At 39.8% G+C, this 18,365-nt stretch overlaps 1 protein-coding gene across 3 annotated transcripts in view; it reads left to right on the forward strand.

The window, feature by feature from the left end:
- The window catches only part of PACRG (parkin coregulated), a 213,942-nt gene that overhangs the window by 41,265 nt on the left and 154,312 nt on the right, over positions 1–18,365 (forward strand). The window lies entirely within an intron of this gene.

Below are 18,365 nucleotides of genomic sequence, written 5' to 3' on the forward strand. Positions count from 1 at the left end.
TATCAGAAATAGCTTTAATTTAAATTTGTTAAATGACCTCTGAAAAATAGATGATTTTTTTCTTCTGCTGAATGGGCTGGTGCTCTCTGCCTGTATAATTTATGTGAGAAATTAGTGCAAATGGTTCACTTTTATGGAGCTGTGCTGCTTGTAGCAAGCCTGCAGAAACAATTTCCCCCCAAGCCTCCATCTGTTCTTCAAACCGGGGCATATGCCATCTCATCGAGCTTGAAAGTCAACTGATTTATAACTCCTGAAAAGTGCATAGATTGAAAAGAAAGGTCGGGTGCTGCTCTGTGACAATGATTTGTTAGGCACTTGGATAAAGACAATTCACATTACTATGGACCCAAGGGGAAACATGCAGTGTTATAAGCTTCAAAATGTGGTAGATTGGCAGCCAGGAGGAAAACAAATGGCCCCTCCTCTTTCAGTTAAAACAGCTACCTCTTCTCCAAAAAGGAAGAATGCCTGGCAGGTAACTGGTAGCATTGGGGCAACATCTTGTTATCGCAGTGTGCTTCAGACCTGATAGCCTTTTCTCCCCCAGCTACAAAGGCTGCCATCTACAAGTGTCTGAGCTTGTTGCACTCTAATCTTTAAACCGCACACGGAAGCATCAGTCTTGAAAGAGCTGCTTGTTGCTTGTCAGGAAGTAAATTTCTCTTCAGTGTTACCTGAAGCTTTGATAAATTTTTCGATTCTGCCTTGGAGGTGAATCCAAAGACCTGTCCCAATTAGAAACATAATGAATGGCTTGGTCTCTGTCCTATCAGCAATCATCCCCCTTCCTTTTACTCAAGGGCTACAAAGAAAGAAAGAAAGCATTTTGGCAGGTAGCAAACCAAATGAAATTGACAATGTGACCATCAGGAAAATCAATGTGTGTTTGATGTTTTCATTTGCGCTGGTGCAAAACTGTCTATTCTGATGTGACACTATTAGCGGAAGAATGACTTTCCAGATCACTTTAATCTCATACTGGTTATATTTTTAATCACCCTATACTCTCCTGGTGTTCATACATACAACAGATTTTAATCAGCCACATTGTGTCTCTTCTAAAGGCATGTCAGAGAAATGTGATACCATAACTACTTCTGTATTGTTGCAGTCTACAGTCATAGTGTTGTATTATACAACAGAAGATATCTTGGGCAATGGTAATTTCCAAATGCTCTTTTAAGTGTAGCTTAATAAAGGAGAAACTGGGCAGGTATGTTGACTTGGTTATCAAATGAATCCATTCACTTAGATATAATACTATCTTTATTACTAGGCAGGGTTGGCCCTTCCACACAAGATCATGGCAGGGTAGAGCTGAAGGAAGAAATTGGTGTCTGAATAGTGTACCAAGCCTTTTTAAAGTGGCAGGGGCACCATTTGGGCTGTGCTTCTGACAGCAAAATGTTTTGTGCCAGCACTGCTACCAGGCAACCCGAAGTGCAGTAGTTTTTAGGAGGCAGCATCATCATTTAGTCTCTTGAGAGTCTTAGTCTGTGTTGTCCTAATGTTGGAGTGGTCCCCCAGGATTATGTGTTAAATTCATTTTCGCGGATATCAGGAAAAAGCATAGGCTGTTGTCCCTCGTTCTTCTCCCCCCTCCCCTGTTCATAAAATAATGACTGTAGCATCCTACATTGCACTTTCAGACTTGTGAAAGCACAATTAGCAAGAGAATCCATTATCACGGAGGAGGCAACTATGATTCTCACCATTTCATGACAACTTTTCTGCTGCCTAGAGCAGGTGTCTTTTGCCTATCCTTGAACTCTTCATCATTCATACAGGACATTTGAACTGGCACTTTATTGCTGGAATTACAGCTGCTGATGCATTTGACTAGGGTTGTAGTATGTACAAAAGGTGCCATAGTATGTACAAAACTACATAATTAGTACTGGCAGTGCATCTTTAAATTAATGCTGAAGAAGAAGAAGGGAAAAAGAGTTTGGATTTGATATCCCGCTTTATCACTACCTGAAGGAGTCTCAAAGCGGCTAACATTCTCCTTTCCGTTCCTCCCCCACAACAAACACTCTGTGAGGTGGGTGGGGCTGAGAGACTTCAGAGAAGTGTGACTAGTCCAAGGTCCCCCAGCAGCTTCATGTGGAGGAGCGGAGGTGCGAACCCGGTTCCCCAGATTACGAGTCTACCGCTCTTAACCACTACACCACACTGCTGCAAGAACCACAAAGAGTTTGCCACTGCTGTTGCTTGAGAGAGACAGAGTCAAACTACCTCTGTCTTCATGAGCAAGGTGGGATTAGAATTCCTCTTTAGAAAGGGAGTCTGGCCCATATTCCCCCCATCAGAAAATAAAATATTCGCTGTTTTGTTCTCAGCCTGAGAACAAAGCCGAAAGGGATAGCAATAGTTTGCTTCCCACTGTTGTGGCAAAGTGAAGGGCTTTACTACAGACATTATAGCTGCATTAAACTACTGCTGTTCAAAAAGATAAGTGCAATTCACCTCTGGTTTCCTAGGAATGTACAAAAAAAGTTGATTGGTGCATTGCTTCCTTGCTGTGAAGCAATTTGCTGGGCAGGCATCAGAATGTAAGCACTGCCTTGCTGAATCACACCAAGGGTCCAGCATTCTGTTTCCAACATGGACCATTCAAATGTTTCTCAGAAGCTCACAATTACAACATAAAGGCAATAGACACCCTCCTTAGTTTTGTCCCCAGCTTCTGGTACTTACAAGTATACTGCCTCTGAGCATGGAGGTTTCAGTTTGTAATCATAGTCTAATTCTTGTATAAAATATTCCAGCTGCCAGTTACAATCCCATCTTGCAACTTCATTATGCTCTGAGTGCAGAAGCACACAGAAGCATTCATTCCCCAAATTGCTGAGGTTCACTTGACCATGATGCGAAACTGAGCCTTTAGTGTCATCACCCTGTGGTGCAATGAGTCTGTGTGTCTGGCTGTTAACCAGAACATTGGTGGTGCAATGTTCTGTGGGCAGTGGACAGAATTCCTTTATTACAGGGAGTTGAATTAGATGACCCCCGGGGTCCGTTCCAACTCTACAATTCTGTGATCCTACAACCTGTGGAACACCCTGCCAGTAGAGATTCTGCAGGTGCCTTCCATGTCAAATTTTAAAATGAAAACTTTTCTGTTCTGCCTATGACATGCAATTAAGAGCACATCACCCACAATGGTCTACTGATGTTTGTTTATAATTATTTTGCTTTTAACGCATTTTTTATTTTTTATGATTTAACTGTATGGTTTTATGGTTTTATATTGTTGTAATGTTTGCTATTAGTATGCCAGATTCTTTATGTGATATTAAACATAGCATAACTTTACTGCAGTATTACAAAGAAAACAACTGAAGAATTGATTAAGGTAATCTCTACATTCAACAACCATCTAACAATCCTTGACAAAAACTGTACATGTTCAGTTTTATCTTTTTATATTTCTGCATAGTAGTATAGCAGGGTATCTGATCAGTCATTTCTTTCTTCTAATTTGTTGCAGTATCAAACAAGAAATGTGTTTGCAATAATTTTAAGGCATAATCACTAAAAACTTCTTTAGTGTAATGAAATAAATTATGTGCTGGAGGACATATTAGATGCTTGAAAATTGGTATCACAGTTATAACCCAAGGCTAATGAATTAACAAGTTATATTTTAATTAAGTACATATTCAAATTAAATGCTCTAATTAAAGTGTCATAAGTCAGCCCTGTTTCTGTGGGTGATTTTTTTAAAAAAGGATATTATTCATGGGCAGGGAAGTGTACCTCATTTAAGGAGTTTGTTGTATTATTTTAAGTTCACAAAATGCTTCAAAATGGTCTATGGCCAGAAATATAAAATGGTTGGTAACAATAATGATCACTAATGTTCAATGAACATTCCCCCCTAAAAGTTATGTTTTGATATCTGCTAAATCAATAATGTCACTTGCAGGAGATTGCTGTGATACTTCTCTTTCCAGCTAGAAGCACATAACTGGACCAGAGGTCATGTTTAGTTAATAGGAAACATGGAGGTCACATTGCAAGTTCTGTGGCTGCTATTAGGTGGTACTGTGTGCAATGCAACAAGCTCTCTCTCTCTCTCTCTCTCTCTCTCTCTCTCTCTCTCTCTCTCTGTGTGTGTGTGTGTGTGTGTGTGTATCTCTGTGTGATTTTTGCTACTGTACTTAATGCCTGGGCTTGCATTAAGAGCTGATTTGTGTGACATATGGGTAGCAGGAGGAACTCTGTGTTGTGCAGGGTTCCCCCCCCCCCCAAACTTGGCATCTAATTTAAAATATTGTTTTTACCTCGCCACTGGTCCCTTTATACAGACCGTTCAACAACAACAACAACAACAATTAATAATAATATTTTTTTAAAAAAAAAACTTCAGGAACCCAGCAAACATTGTGCTACCACTGTGTGCACTTAGCCCCATAGCCATGCTACTGCAGCCATAGGTAAGTTAGGGATAGGTAAGTTAGGGACAGCTCTGTAGGGCTTATAGCAGGACTATATATTTGCTTTTGTATGCAGTTGGTGGTGCCCTGTATTCTAACATTCAAAGTAGCTAGAGCCACCAAGTGATATACTTTTAAAAGACGGCCATCTGAATTTAACTTTGCTTTATCCATAAAGTGCCTAATGCATATGTTGTTCTAGCTGTGATGCTTCAAGGTCTTTCCTGACCTGACTTTTTCCTGCTTGGCTTTTGACATATGGAATATTGGAAACATGGCAGTTGCCATTCCCAAAATGCATTAAGCAAAAAAATAGTTCAAAAATTGAATTGTGCCATCATACTTTTGTTCAAGGAATGGAACAAAAGTCACTTTCAGAAGTTTAGATCAATAAGTCATTTACCAGTTATATATAAGATTTTCACAAAAATACTAACCAACACACTTCAAGCAATTCAGATACAATCCACTAAGGGGAAAGCAGGCTTAGAAGCAATTACAGGACTTTCATCCATTTCTAAGATGCCCATTCATTATTCCCAAGATTCAATAAAAATGTATATTTACAGTTCATCCATTATAATGTAGGAAGTAAAATGTCATATGTGGGGAGAGGAAATTAAGGGAATCTAACCCAGTGTACAAGAATGCTGCAACAGAGACATAAAGAAAATAACATTAAAAGAGGATTATTGCAAGTGCATAAAGTATCTCAAAAATTCTTCATATCAGTATTGGGAGAAGATAAATGATTCTGTTTTGGTGAAAAGTAATCTCCCTGCCCCAAGAAGTCAATCAAGAATCTTTAAATTCATGAATTCACATTTAAATAGTAAATTGTACATCAATGTAAATTAATTAGTTATTAGAGAATCCATACAAATCAGGTGCCTCTTGCACTGATGTTCATACAGTACTTCAGTATATGTACAGTGGTGCCTCGCTTAACGAATGCCCTGCTTAACGAAATTTCCACTTAACGAAAGGATTTTTCGAGCGGAGGTTGCCTCGCTAGACGAATTCGTTTTATGAAAAAATTGTCTAGCGAATCGCAGTTTCCCATAGGAATGCATTGAAATTCAATTAATGCGTTCCTATGGGCAAAAAAAATTCAATGCATTCCTATGGGATTCGCTAGACGAATTTTTCACTATAAGAAAAGACCCGTGGAACGAATTAAATTCGTCTAGCGGGGCACCATTGTAGAATGATAACATACAAACACAAAATTTTATATAGTTGAATCAGTGACAAAGTAAATGAATGTAATAAGAACTTTGACATTTACATTATGCTGCATTGCACATTAATTAAATTCTGCAAATTCAAATTCAGAATAGTCATGTCGGTGATACTTTTAATGATGACATCTGCTTAACCCAGCTGATTTAAAACAACAACATCAGCAACAACATTATGTCTTGTATGGAACACATCCAAGAATTAAATTGAAGTAAGCAGAGGCTTAGCTTTAAAGATGAACTTGACTAAAGCAAAGCAATTTTAGCAAGCTTGTAATACAGCTTATAAATGCTAGCAATTTGCAAAAGAAATAAGCCAACAATTTTGAGCAGCATTTTTGACAATTCATGGAACATAGCTGAATAAAATCCAGACATCAAAACCTGAAAATTTGAGTATTTTTGGAATATGATTATGTACAACAATAGAACAATATCATTTTGCTTAAAAGACTATGAAATTATTGTGAAGTCTGACAGCTATACGACACCAGAACTTTGCAGACACTTTCACACTGCACATAAATATATGAAAAGTTGTATGGCTATGAAAAGGTATAAATGAATCAAACCCCAGACCAAAGTATGCAATCTCAGTTCAAGGGCTGAGATGTGAATGGCTGAACAGAAAATTGGAACCTCAGTCAAGAATGTGTAAAAAAGTACTTTGAACCCCATGGAAGAAAATTGAGTTCTAGGGCAATACAAGGTTACCCAAATGTCTTCAGTCAGCGTCCTTGTTTGACTAAATGTTCACAATACCATATGAAAGTTATTGCAGCATATGCATTTATTATAGATACCAATATCAAATTATATTTTTTCCTAACAATCTTCTGGTCCTCTTGGTAATTCTAAAAGATATATCTCTTCTCCGAGCAATTACGATGAGTTAAATTTTACATTTTCTGCATTTTCTTAAGATCTCACTCGTTTGATCCCGGAGAAAAAAGAAAGAAAAATAATCTTGTCTCACTTAAAGAAATCTCTCAGAGGACAGGTTAGAAAGTTGTTAAATTCAGTCACCAAAGTGAATGAAGCATAGTTAGCAAGAGGTTGTTGAATAATCAAGATATTTCTTCCCAGTTAAGCGGAATCCAACTGTCCAAATTAATAACCTTAATGAGCCCAAAGAGGCATTTTTCTCTACACCAGTTTTTAAATTAATGTTTGATTCCTTCTTTGCAGGATTTAAAGTAGATTAAAATATAGACTAATTTTTATAGGAGTTCATTTGAACTGAAGCCTCTGTTGTCTGTTGGTAGTGGGCTGTTTCCATTTGTGTCCTTCCACTCTTGGCAGGCTCTTTGTGCTAGCACAAGCTTCCATGAACAGGAAGGCAGGAGATAATTTCTGTATCACTTGTCTCCTTGTTACCTCCCATGTTTCCCAAAGGGTCTCTAATCAAATGAGTAATAGTGAATCAGCAGAAATCACCTCATGTTCCATTTGTGGAAGCCTCCACTGAATGAAAGAGCTTTCATTGAGTAGAAGGGTACAACTGGATACAACACTTTGTGTTTTAGTTTTCATCAAAGCAACAGCAGACAGAGAGTAGTGTTCTCACAAGTTAAAGGCTGTATTTGTTCCTCAGTTGCATCTCAGATCTGCAGATAGCTATGATACACATTAATTAGTAACTGTTAATACTGTTATGTGTTTGGGGGATTAGTCTGAATCACTTCTAGTTCCTGGTGTCCTGGATCCAGTAAGGGTTAAAATCTAATGGAGAATTCAATTGTTGAATTAGCCAAGCAAGTGTTGCAAAGGTAAAGGGACCCCTGACCATTAGGTCCAGTCGTGACCGACTCTGGGGTTGTGGCGCTCATCTCGTGTTACTGGCCGAGGGAGCCAGCGTACAGCTTCCAGGTCATGTGGCCAGCATGACAAAGCCGCTACTGGCGAACCAGAGCAGCACACAGAAATGCCGTTTACCTTCCCACTGTAGCGGTACCTATTTATCTACTTGCACTTTGACATGCTTTCAAACTGCTAGGTTGGCAGACTTAGTTATCACCTAAGTCTGGTTGTCAGTGTAACAAAGGAAGCTGCTCTGTGCTAGAGAGCAAATGGTGGGCTCCCCTTTCTCACCTGGCTGGTAGTGGGAAGGACAAAAGCCAAGGCAGTTGTGAGCTGAGGGCTAGAAGCAGGAAGAAGGAACAGAGTGAGAGCCATGCTTGATTTCTGTTTGATTCCAAGGCTGTGATCATGGGAGAATTGAGACCTTCTGCAGTGTCAATGCCACGAGCCCTTCCATCTTAGGCTCAGGTTGTATATATGTGTAAATAAACCATATATCCGAATGACACCACAGTCTCCACCATCCCTCATTCTAAGGAAACTGAACCCAAAGCACTTGGGTCCAAAGCTGTTTAGGACTTGGACCATCTTCAAGGGTACATGCAAGTGCATTGGAGTAGTTCAGGAAGGAGGCCTTAAGAAAGAAAATCTATTGGTAAGCAGTATTGGACAGATGCACTGCTCTGGTTTCGCCAGAAGCGGCTTAGTCATGCTGGCCACATGACTCGGAAAAACTGTCTGCGGACAAACGTTGGCTCCCTCGGTCAGTAAAGCGAGATGAGCGCCGCAATCCCAGAGTCGTCTGCAACTGGACTTAACTGTCAGGGGTCCCTTTACCTTTAATATAATTGCAGTTCATAATTCTTTAATATATTCCACATGAAGATATAAAAACACAAACTGGCAGTACAAATATCATTTTATTTGTTTGATATGCCACCTTGTTTGCTAACCTTACCTTATTGTGCGAGTATTCATGGATAAATATTTTCACTGTCGAAACAAAATAAAAAAATTCCTTCCAGCAGCACCTTAAAGACCAACTAAATTTTTATTTTGGTATGAGCTTTGGTGTGCATGCACACTTCTTCAGATACACTGAAGCAGAAGTCCCCAGGCACTTATGTAGGGAAAGGGTGGGGGGGTATCACTCAGAAGGGTGGTGGAAATGGGTGATTGACTGACTGATAGCTGTTGACGACTGTGAATGACTGCAAATGGTCTTGCATGAAAAAGCAAGAAAATTTTCACTGTAAGATATTTGAAGCGCAAATGAACTAATAATGCAGCTTATAGTGACAATGTTGAACTTCGCTTGTGTTAAATCACAGCCTCCCCCCCCCTTCTGTGTAATTGGTATTAAGTAGTTATTTGACATTTTTACATATACATACATTTCTGATATGCTTGGTATAAAGTTAAGTGTAAAAATACTCCAGGCTTAAGAGATTTTCCAATCTTAACTAAAGACTGCTGTGAATGCATCGTCTTTTTTCCTGTCCCAAGACTGTTTAAAATATTAGTGGGGAAGTATCCCTTCAGAATTCAGGAAAGCCAGCTCACTAACATTGTCAGCTACATGGGGATTATATGTAGGCTTCATAATATGTAAAAATGAAGATAATAATACTCATAATTTTATGTATTTTTTTGGATCCTAAATATGATGGGAAAAGATTTTCTTTCTTTTTCTTTTAAAAACAATTATAGATACAATTCTGATATTTGTAAATAGGGCCATTTTAGAAAAGATGAAGGCTATCAAACTGATCACAATTAATACTAATTTTGTGTCACACATTTTCCATATTTCAGTGGTCAATATTTTTAAAACTCCTGTATTAGCTCTCTCTTTTTAGCTTTTTCTTTTTAGACACACATTAAAAGTAAACATTTACCTTTTAAATGACATAGATTTTAAAAGATATGTGATTATTTAAATAAAAATTCTCCATACCTGACATTTAATGTACTGCTAAAACTTTCTACTCTTAATCCAAGTGGTTGTAAAACACATTCTGATATTAAAGTGGGATCCAGCTCAGGTCATTGTTCTCCAAAACTCATATTTTCTCACCTAATTTCCTCTACTTTGGCAAAGGATTTATCTGGATTCCTTTCAGTGCTTGTTTTTAAGTCTCCCGCTGGAGTTTTGATAAGAAATATTAAAGGAGGGAGAGACTTTGTCACCATTAGATGGCTCACTATGAATGTACTTCTGATGGCACCACCGATGCCCGCCCCCCTTTGCTTTTGAAGTCCCCACTGTGGGGATTGTTTTCGACAGTGCATGACTCATTCACAGGAAAAATGCCCAAGTTCTAGAATAGTAAGAGACCCAGGTCCTGCTCCAGGGACAGTGTTCCCAAACTGCAGCCGAAAGCAAAGAGTTCTATTTGCCTCCTGTTACTGCTGGCTCCTTTGTTTCTTGTGTCCTTGGCAGCAGCTGAAAGAACTGGGCTTGTAAGGCTTGGGTCCTGTTGTGCCACTTCAAGAAATAATAAGCCATTGTCTTCATTAAGCAAGCCTTGTTTTAGCAAACAGAATCCAAATGCTTGAAATGGGAACTTTTTTATATATAAAAAAAAAAGAGTGAGAGAAAGAAAGAGAAAGAATTAAATCAGGACTGCTTTGCAAAATTCCCTAGAGAAAACCGCTTTTTGTTTCCCTTTCTTAAATTGCCGCTTAGTGAGAAGATTCATATTCAAATAGGATAGGGTTGTGAATTGGTCGTTTGCACATTCTCATGCACCCAGGAAGTCTATGATTATGGCTAATTACAATGCCGAATGAAATACTAAAAAGAGCGCTCAATCAAATTGTTGTTCATGCATGAGGTAACTCAGGCCAGCCAATGGAGGTGTGATTTTTGGTAATTACAAACAGTGTGGCGAGTTGAAAATAGCTTAGTAAATCTATTCAAGACAAAATAAGGCCTAATTAATCACTGTAGGTTCTGAATTCCCAGATGATCAGCATGCTCTATTCATTTTGGTGCTCTTTTAACAGACTCCATCTACAGGAGATGAATGCCTCCCTCCTTACTGCCTACATTTTTGCCGGCTAGAGCAATGCAACTGTTTCAAAGTACTTGGAGCTTTCATTTGTACTGCAAACTATTTTTACAGCTAGGAGATGGAATGCTAGAAAAATAAACACAGCAATATTTGCTGTGTATTGGAGGTAATGTTACTGTGAGATGTTATCTGACATTTATTTCAGTGTGAAATGGAGGAGACTTTTGGAAAGTGTAGAATTCTGTTCAGCGGTAGCTGAATGTTTTGCCTTTTTCTTTCGAATATACCATTTAATTTGTGTTTCTAGTATGTTGTAGTAAGATACATGTTGCCATGTATCTGAATTTAGTACTATAACACCATGGGAAATTTGAGTCATGTTTATATTTTATATTCATAAAGATAATTTTTGATATTTTAAGAACATACTATCGTAAATTTAGTCACATACAACATTTACATTTTAAAATCAAGGCAGGCTAGTAGATAAGGGATAAAACATTTACCGCACAATTCTATACATGTCTGCTCAGAAGTCATATTGAATTAATGGAATTTACTCCTAGGTAGTATAATAATAATAATAATAATAATAATAATAATAATAATAATAATAATTTATTTATTTATACCCCGCCCATCTGGCTGGGTTTCCCCAGCCACTCTGGGTGGCATCCAACAGAATATTAAAATACTATAATCTATGAAACATTAAAAGCTTCCCTTTCCCCCCTTAATTGGATATGATGGTAAGCCCCCCTTTTAAAAAGGGAATTCTGATATCCCAATTCTCAGTTTCAGACTTCTTCCCTCATTGTCAGTTTGATTTTTCCTTAAAATAATTCAAACACTCTATGTACGGTAACATTCTTTTTGAATGACTAATAACATCATTGATAGACAAGGTGATGCATTTTTAAAGAAACCTTCTTGTCTGCAGTTGATTTTTTTTTTAAGGCTTTTGCCTAGGACTGCATTTTAAAATAAAATAACTGTATGCAAGAGTGCAATATTACACCCACCTCTTACCTGAAAGTAGATTCCACTGAACTCAATGGGGTCTACATATGAAGTAGACATGTATTGCAGTACACTGTAAAACTTTAAGAGCATGCATCAGTGTCTGCTTTATCATTCAGCTTCCTCCTCCTTCCATGTTCACATGCTACACTGATATGTCATTATCTTAGTCATAAGACCATAAGAAGAGCTCTGCTGGATCCAGGCCCAAGGTCAGTCTAGTCCAACATCCTGTTCTTGCAGTGGTCAATTAAATGCTTATAGGAAGCCTGTTTGTCTCCCTGCTTATTTAACTTATATGCAGAATTCATCATGTGAAAGGCTGGACTAGATGAATCCCAAGCCGGAATTAAGATTGCCGGAAGAAATATCAACAACCTCAGATATGCAGATGACACAACCTTGATGGCAGAAAGGGAAGAGGAATTAAAGAACCTTTTAATGAGGGTAAAAGAGGAGAGCGCAAAATATGGTCTGAAGCTCAACATCAAAAAAACCAAGATCATGGCCACTGGTCCCATCACCTCCTGGCAAATAGAAGGGGAAGAAATTGAGGCAGTGAGAGATTTTACTTTCTTGGGCTCCTTGATCAGTGCAGATGGTGACAGCAGACAGGAAATTAAAAGACGCCTGCTTCTTGGGAGAAAAGCAATGACAAACCTAGACAGCATCTTAAAAAGCAGAGACATCACCTTGCCTACAAAGGTCCGTATAGTTAAAGCTATGGTTTTCCCAGTAGTGATGTATGGAAGTGAGAGCTGGACCATAAAGAAGGCTGATCGCCGAAGAATTGATGCTTTTGAATTATGGTGCTGGAGGAGATTCTTGAGAGTCCCATGGACTGCAAGAAGATCAAACCTATCCATTCTTAAGGAAATCAGCCCTGAGTGCTCCCTGGAAGGACAGATCACGAAGCTGAGGCTCCAATACTTTGGCCACCTCATGAGAAGAGAAGAATCCTTGGAAAAGACCTTGATGTTGGGAAAGATGGAGGGCACTAGGAGAAGGGGACGACAGAGGACGAGATGGTTGGACAGTGTTCTCAAAGCTACGAACATGAGTTTGACCAAACTGTGGGAGGCAGTGCAAGACAGGAGTGCCTGGCGTGCTATGGTCCATGGGGTCACGAAGAGTCGGACACGACTAAACGACTAAACAACAACAGGAAGCCTGAAAGCACAACTTGAGTGCAATAGTGCTTAGTGGTGGTCGTTTCCCCAAAATAACTGTTTGTTTGCTGCCCTTTTGCATGTGGAGACCCTCTATCCCAGGCCTAGAAATAAATTCAGACATGACTCATACTTTTGGTTTGGTTTTTGGCAGAATTTAGGCCACAACTTTATTGATTACAAATCAAATGAGTGGTTGCATAGGCTCTGGGTTCGACTAGCTACCTAGGGTAGCACTGACTCAGGGCACACCTTGAGTCAGCAGCCAGGTGCACACCTGGGACGGGGTTACTCGACTGGTGCATGCCAACCAGGCCCTGATTCCCCCACATGTGCCCAGAACACTGGATTAGGGCAACCCCGCTTGGGGGGAATACCAACCATCGGTCCATGGATTCCCTTAAGAGGAATACCTGAATATATAAATATAGGGTGGTAAGGGATCATACCCCCCTATCAGCATGAACCAGAGCCTAGCCGCCAACCTTACAAGTTGTGACAATTTGCTATGTGGCAGGTGAAACCCAAATGGCAATAGCCAATCAGCCAAGTGTGGAAAATTCCTGCCGTGCCCCTGCAACAATGGCAGACCACATACGACGGCATAGCAAGGTCAAGCGAAAGCCCTAAAATTAGGGAGCGGTGGGCAGGTGTTCCGATGCAGCTCAACCGGAGAATGAGGATCTCTACGGTGAGTGCAGTGTTTAAATACTGGTCCATCTGACTCTTTGATTGGCAAGCCCTCAGCCCAATTGCACCCTGTCAGATGGACCACCAATAGGGTGTTGGCTGCTCCAACTGCTCCAACTGTCCCGCCCCAACACCTAGACCTGGTCTGCTGGGACCCACCGCAACACGTGCCCTCTCTTGCAGGTAGGACCCGATTTATGTTACTCCAGAATCTGACCATACCTAATGGTGGAACCAGCTCTTGTTCTAGTGGAATGAAGGAAAAAGAAAGAAAGAAAGAAAGAAAGAAAGAAAGAAAGAAAGACAGAAAGAAAGAAAGAAAGAAAGAAAGAAAGAAAGAAAGAAAGAAAGAAATCTGAGCAGTTTGGTGGAAACAGGCCAATGCATGTACAAACCTATTATTTGGATATGCAAGCTACTCAAGAGGAAAAAGCTTATTTCTGATGGGGTAAGGGAATCTCTAGATTTTGGCCTGTGTTGGTGAGATTACAAATAGTGGTCCAGTTCATGCATGTGAATGCATGAGCATCCAGGCACTCAGAACAAAAACTGAGGCTGCTTCACTCCTTCCCAGTGTGGTGTAGTGGTTAAGAGAGGTGGACTCGTAATCTGGGGAACTGGGTTCGCGTCTCTACTCCTCCACATGCAGCTGCTGGGTGACTTTGGGCTAGTCACACTTCTTTGAAGTCTCTCAGCCCCACTCACCTCACAGAGTGTTTGTTGTGGGGGAGGAATTGAAAGGAGATTGTTAGCCGCTTTGAGACTCCTTAGGGTAGTGATAAAGCGGGATATCAAATCCAAACTCTTCTTCTTCCCCTAACTGTTACTGTGCTAAACCATGATTTGGCTTAGTGTTACTTCTGAACCCAACTTGTGGTTTGTCTACTCCAGACAAACTACAAGCTGTAAACACAAGAACAAACCTTAGTTACAGCTTGTGGTTTGTCTGGAGTGAGATAAACCACAAACCTCGGTTCAGATGTAACCCAAACTAGCACCGTAGATGGACTTATATAATGTAAGTAGCCACACGCTCATGTGTTCATTCGGAGCCATGGTTTTGCATGTTCTGTTACATGCAAACTAGGCCGCTGACAGAAAACTCAGAAGGAAGAAAGTAACTGAAATTCCAGGATAGTATTTATATCAAATAATATGGATCCTCCATTTATCTAGTGTGCACCCTGGATAGTATTTTGGCCACTCAGACAGAGCACATGGAGTCGGCAGCAAAATCAATGTATTATCTTCATTTCAAACATTTTAAGTATTGGTTATTCTCATAGTTAATTAAATTTTGTACAAAATGCAGTATTTTGTAAATATACAAATTTTAGGATAAGCTCCTTTTCTGTCCAGCTATGTAAAAGACTGTAAGCTGCAGAATAAATGGCATTTATTTTCAACCTTTAACCTTTGCACCAGTAATCTGTCCACTAATCTCCTCTGGGACTACTTCTAACATTCCATACATGTCAGCAGTTTCACTCAAATCTCTTATATGCCACAGGCAGGGGGGAGGGGGGAGGGGTTTTTTTTTTTTGGCTAATATGTGGATCAGATAAAAATGGATTGAAAATTTATACTTTTGCTATCTGTTCTTTTTCAGTGAGAAGTCTCCCTCTCCTCCTTTTTTTATCTCTGCAATCTTGTGAACTGTCAGGGCCAGAAATGAGAAGGCTCTAGACTCTGGAGATGCAGGGATAAATAAAAAGCACAGGTCCAGTAAACTTTTTTTTCTTTTTAGCCTCTATGTTTTCTCTCCCCAAAATATGGTATGACCTATACAACCCACTCATAATCTTGCTGCTGTAAAGCTGCTGTCTCCTGATCTTCCCAACTGAAAAAACAATCTGAATAAAATGCTTCTTCCTTCTGTGTCTGCATGAGAATGCCTTTCATAAATGTTATTTACTGAAGCCTCACATAATAATTCGATAGCCATTTTTCAACTAAGGTTTAAGGTAATAAACCAGTTACCTACCTGTAACTGGTAATAAAATTGGCTAGGAAGAAAAGGGAGGAGTTATGTTGCAGGTTTGATGCTACACTCAGTATAAACCAAGTCAGGTTTATTAAAGTGGCCATTCCTTTTTTTTAAAATGGTGGCTATTAATAAGTTGCGGAAAGACAGAATGCTACATGTGGTGGAGGTGTTGCTCCGTGACTATTTTATAAAACACCTGCCTCTGTGATTGATAGGCTGCTTGGTCAAACTCTTCTGTGCCCCAAAGCATTATTGTGGCAAACTGTTAATGCTGTATAAATAACTGGAGTAAGAGGAAGGGCCATACATAGGTCAATGGTCTAACACATGCTTTCTGTGCAAGAGACCCCAGGTTGAATCTCTGGCGTCTTTGGGTAGTGCTGGGATTGTGAAAGATTCCTGTCTGGAACCCTGGAGAGCCACTGTAGAGGTAGTACTGGGCTTGGTGGACAAATGCTCTGACCGTGTTTATCTTCTTTGACGATCACTCGTGGCCGAGTAAGATTGTCTTCCATAAACACGGTTTTGGTTGGGTTTTTGGAAGAAGCCTGTGCGTGAATTTGTTTTAATTGTGTAGATCAGTGCATGCTGACCAACACACAGTCTTTGCAGTAGGGCTCTGTTCAGATGGCATGAAGTAGTCATGACAAACCGGTAGATTCCTATCTGCTGCAGCCTTCATGCGCCTTCACAGCCGTTGTAACATACCACTTCTTATCATCCGCCTGTTCTGCCATTGAGGACTTCTTGGATCATTCTTTGTCTAGCTCCTTCCCTTTGACCTTACCACCTTGGGTGACCCTGCTGGGAGTGCAAGATTCCCGATGGCTTCGCTCACAAGGGTCATAGGAACATGCAAGCCCACTCATCATGACAAGGTGATGATCCAGCGAGTGGGACTGTGTTTATAACGCAGCTATGAGTGGTACAGTACCTAGTAGTCTTGATCTGTGTCAAGCTGAATGTCCTTAGGGTGATTGTTATAATTTCTGAGACCTAGGGTCTCAAATATAGAATATGACACCCTAGAAACAAATGTAATACTTTCTGTAGCATATACTCCTTAGAAAATCCTGAAAAACCAAGGTCTTTTTTTAAAGCAAACTACTGTATTAAGCCTCTAGTCTAGCCCCTATGTAAAGTCTTCCTTACATGTTTCTCAGTGGAATCCACCAGGGGGTGTGCTAGCACAGCACAGTCCCTTGCAAATCTGGAAACATGGGAGAATGCCCTTTAGGGGAGAACAAAAGCACATCAATTATATTCCGATGAGGGTGTTGTTTCCTGCAGCTTCTGAATTTGGTGGTTTGGTGTCTGCTTGCCTAATTGTGTGGCAGCAACTTTCAGACAGATCAAGCCTTCGATCAAAGATTGTACATACATGTCATTGTTTTTGAACAGATCTAGAACCTAACAAACACTGGAATTTCCACCCTCTTTTTATTGAAAAGGATGCATGGTGCTTGCATTTAATGCAAAGCAATCATGAAAGAGTCAAGGAGTTAGGCTGCACTTGTGAGCAGACTTTTTGTAATAAACGGAGGGGTTTCATAACGTAATTTGGTCCTTTAGCTTTTATAGGCTGAACATCATACCAATGACTTGAGGTTTGAACAAAAGAAACACCCACATTAGTATTTAGAATATCAACATATAATTATACTTTGTAAAGGAAGAATAACACAATTGATAGTGGAGGAAAGGCTCATAAATATTAGTCTTTTCAATGTTTTCACAGCAGTAAAAAATTATATATGGTAACTTTTCATGTCATATATCTGCAGTTTTGGCCATCATACAACAACTGCAGTTAAGTTATTATGTCACAAGCAAACTTATTTTTCCATGTTACAGACATTTAGAAGGCGGGATTTATTTACTTTTCATACACATTGGCATATTTGTGGACATGTGCACTTTCATTGAACTTGGAAGCTATTCCAAGTATTTTGTTTTTTAAACTTTCTCCTCCACACCCCACCCTACCCATGGGCTTGAGTCTGCCATGCCACTGTAATACAGGCACTTCATGTGTAAACTCAGTCCGAGGCTATAAAAAAAATAACACATAAACTCCACTAAATCCAGGGAAACTAATTTGAATTAGTCTTTATTTATTTATTTAGCATTTCTGTTTCACTTCTTGGCTGCCAAAAGCAGTGAACAAAAAAGGGTCATAAAAATCATTTAGGGGAAAACATACTAAAATTATTTCTAAGCCATAACACCCAGATACACAATGAAGAGCAGAACCTAACAAAATGGTAAAACAATGCATTTCAGAGGATCGTCCAACCATGGAGCAACTTTCCAGAAGGCTGCAGCAGGAGCTGGAGAATATTACCTTCTCCCCCTTCTTCCAGCAGATGTCCTGGGAGTAGGACTCCACTTATGAGAATTCTAGATCCACCCCACGCTGTAATGCCAATAGGAAAGTGACCAGCTTCTCCTGCCATAGAACATATTGAGAGTGGTGCATACTAAGTGGTACATGTGTCTGGGAACAGGACAGCTTCATTCTCTCCACCTAAGGGTCTTGAAGACTTTTATTTATGTTCTACTGGCTAGAATCTAGATCATTTTGGATCATCCCTTCTTCTCGCATTTTATTATATATGTGTTGAAGCTTGTATACCACTCCAAGTACCACTTGCAGTAGAGACCTGCAGCTGACACATGTTGAAAATTAATGAGAATGAATGCTATTTTGACAGCTCAGTGTGGAGTGTCATACCCAGCTGTTGCCTTTCTTGTTGAAGGCATGAACAGCCATGTGCAACAGCATTCCACCCAGAATAATTAAGAAGACCAACAGCTGAATTTTCCCTTATGACAATGTATGCTACACAACCTAACAGGAATTGACATGCACTGGTTGCACGGTAACCTACAACTGCTCCACTAAGAATATCCTTCAGCCAGTGATGAGAAGTAAAGGCATCTTGAAGTCTTAAGCACAGTCAAGTGGAAAGTGAGTTAGCTCTGCTGAAACTCTA

This window comes from Zootoca vivipara, chromosome 3 (genome assembly GCF_965207765.1).
Source record: "Zootoca vivipara chromosome 3, rZooViv2.hap1.1, whole genome shotgun sequence".
Classification (NCBI taxonomy): domain Eukaryota; kingdom Metazoa; phylum Chordata; class Lepidosauria; order Squamata; family Lacertidae; genus Zootoca; species Zootoca vivipara.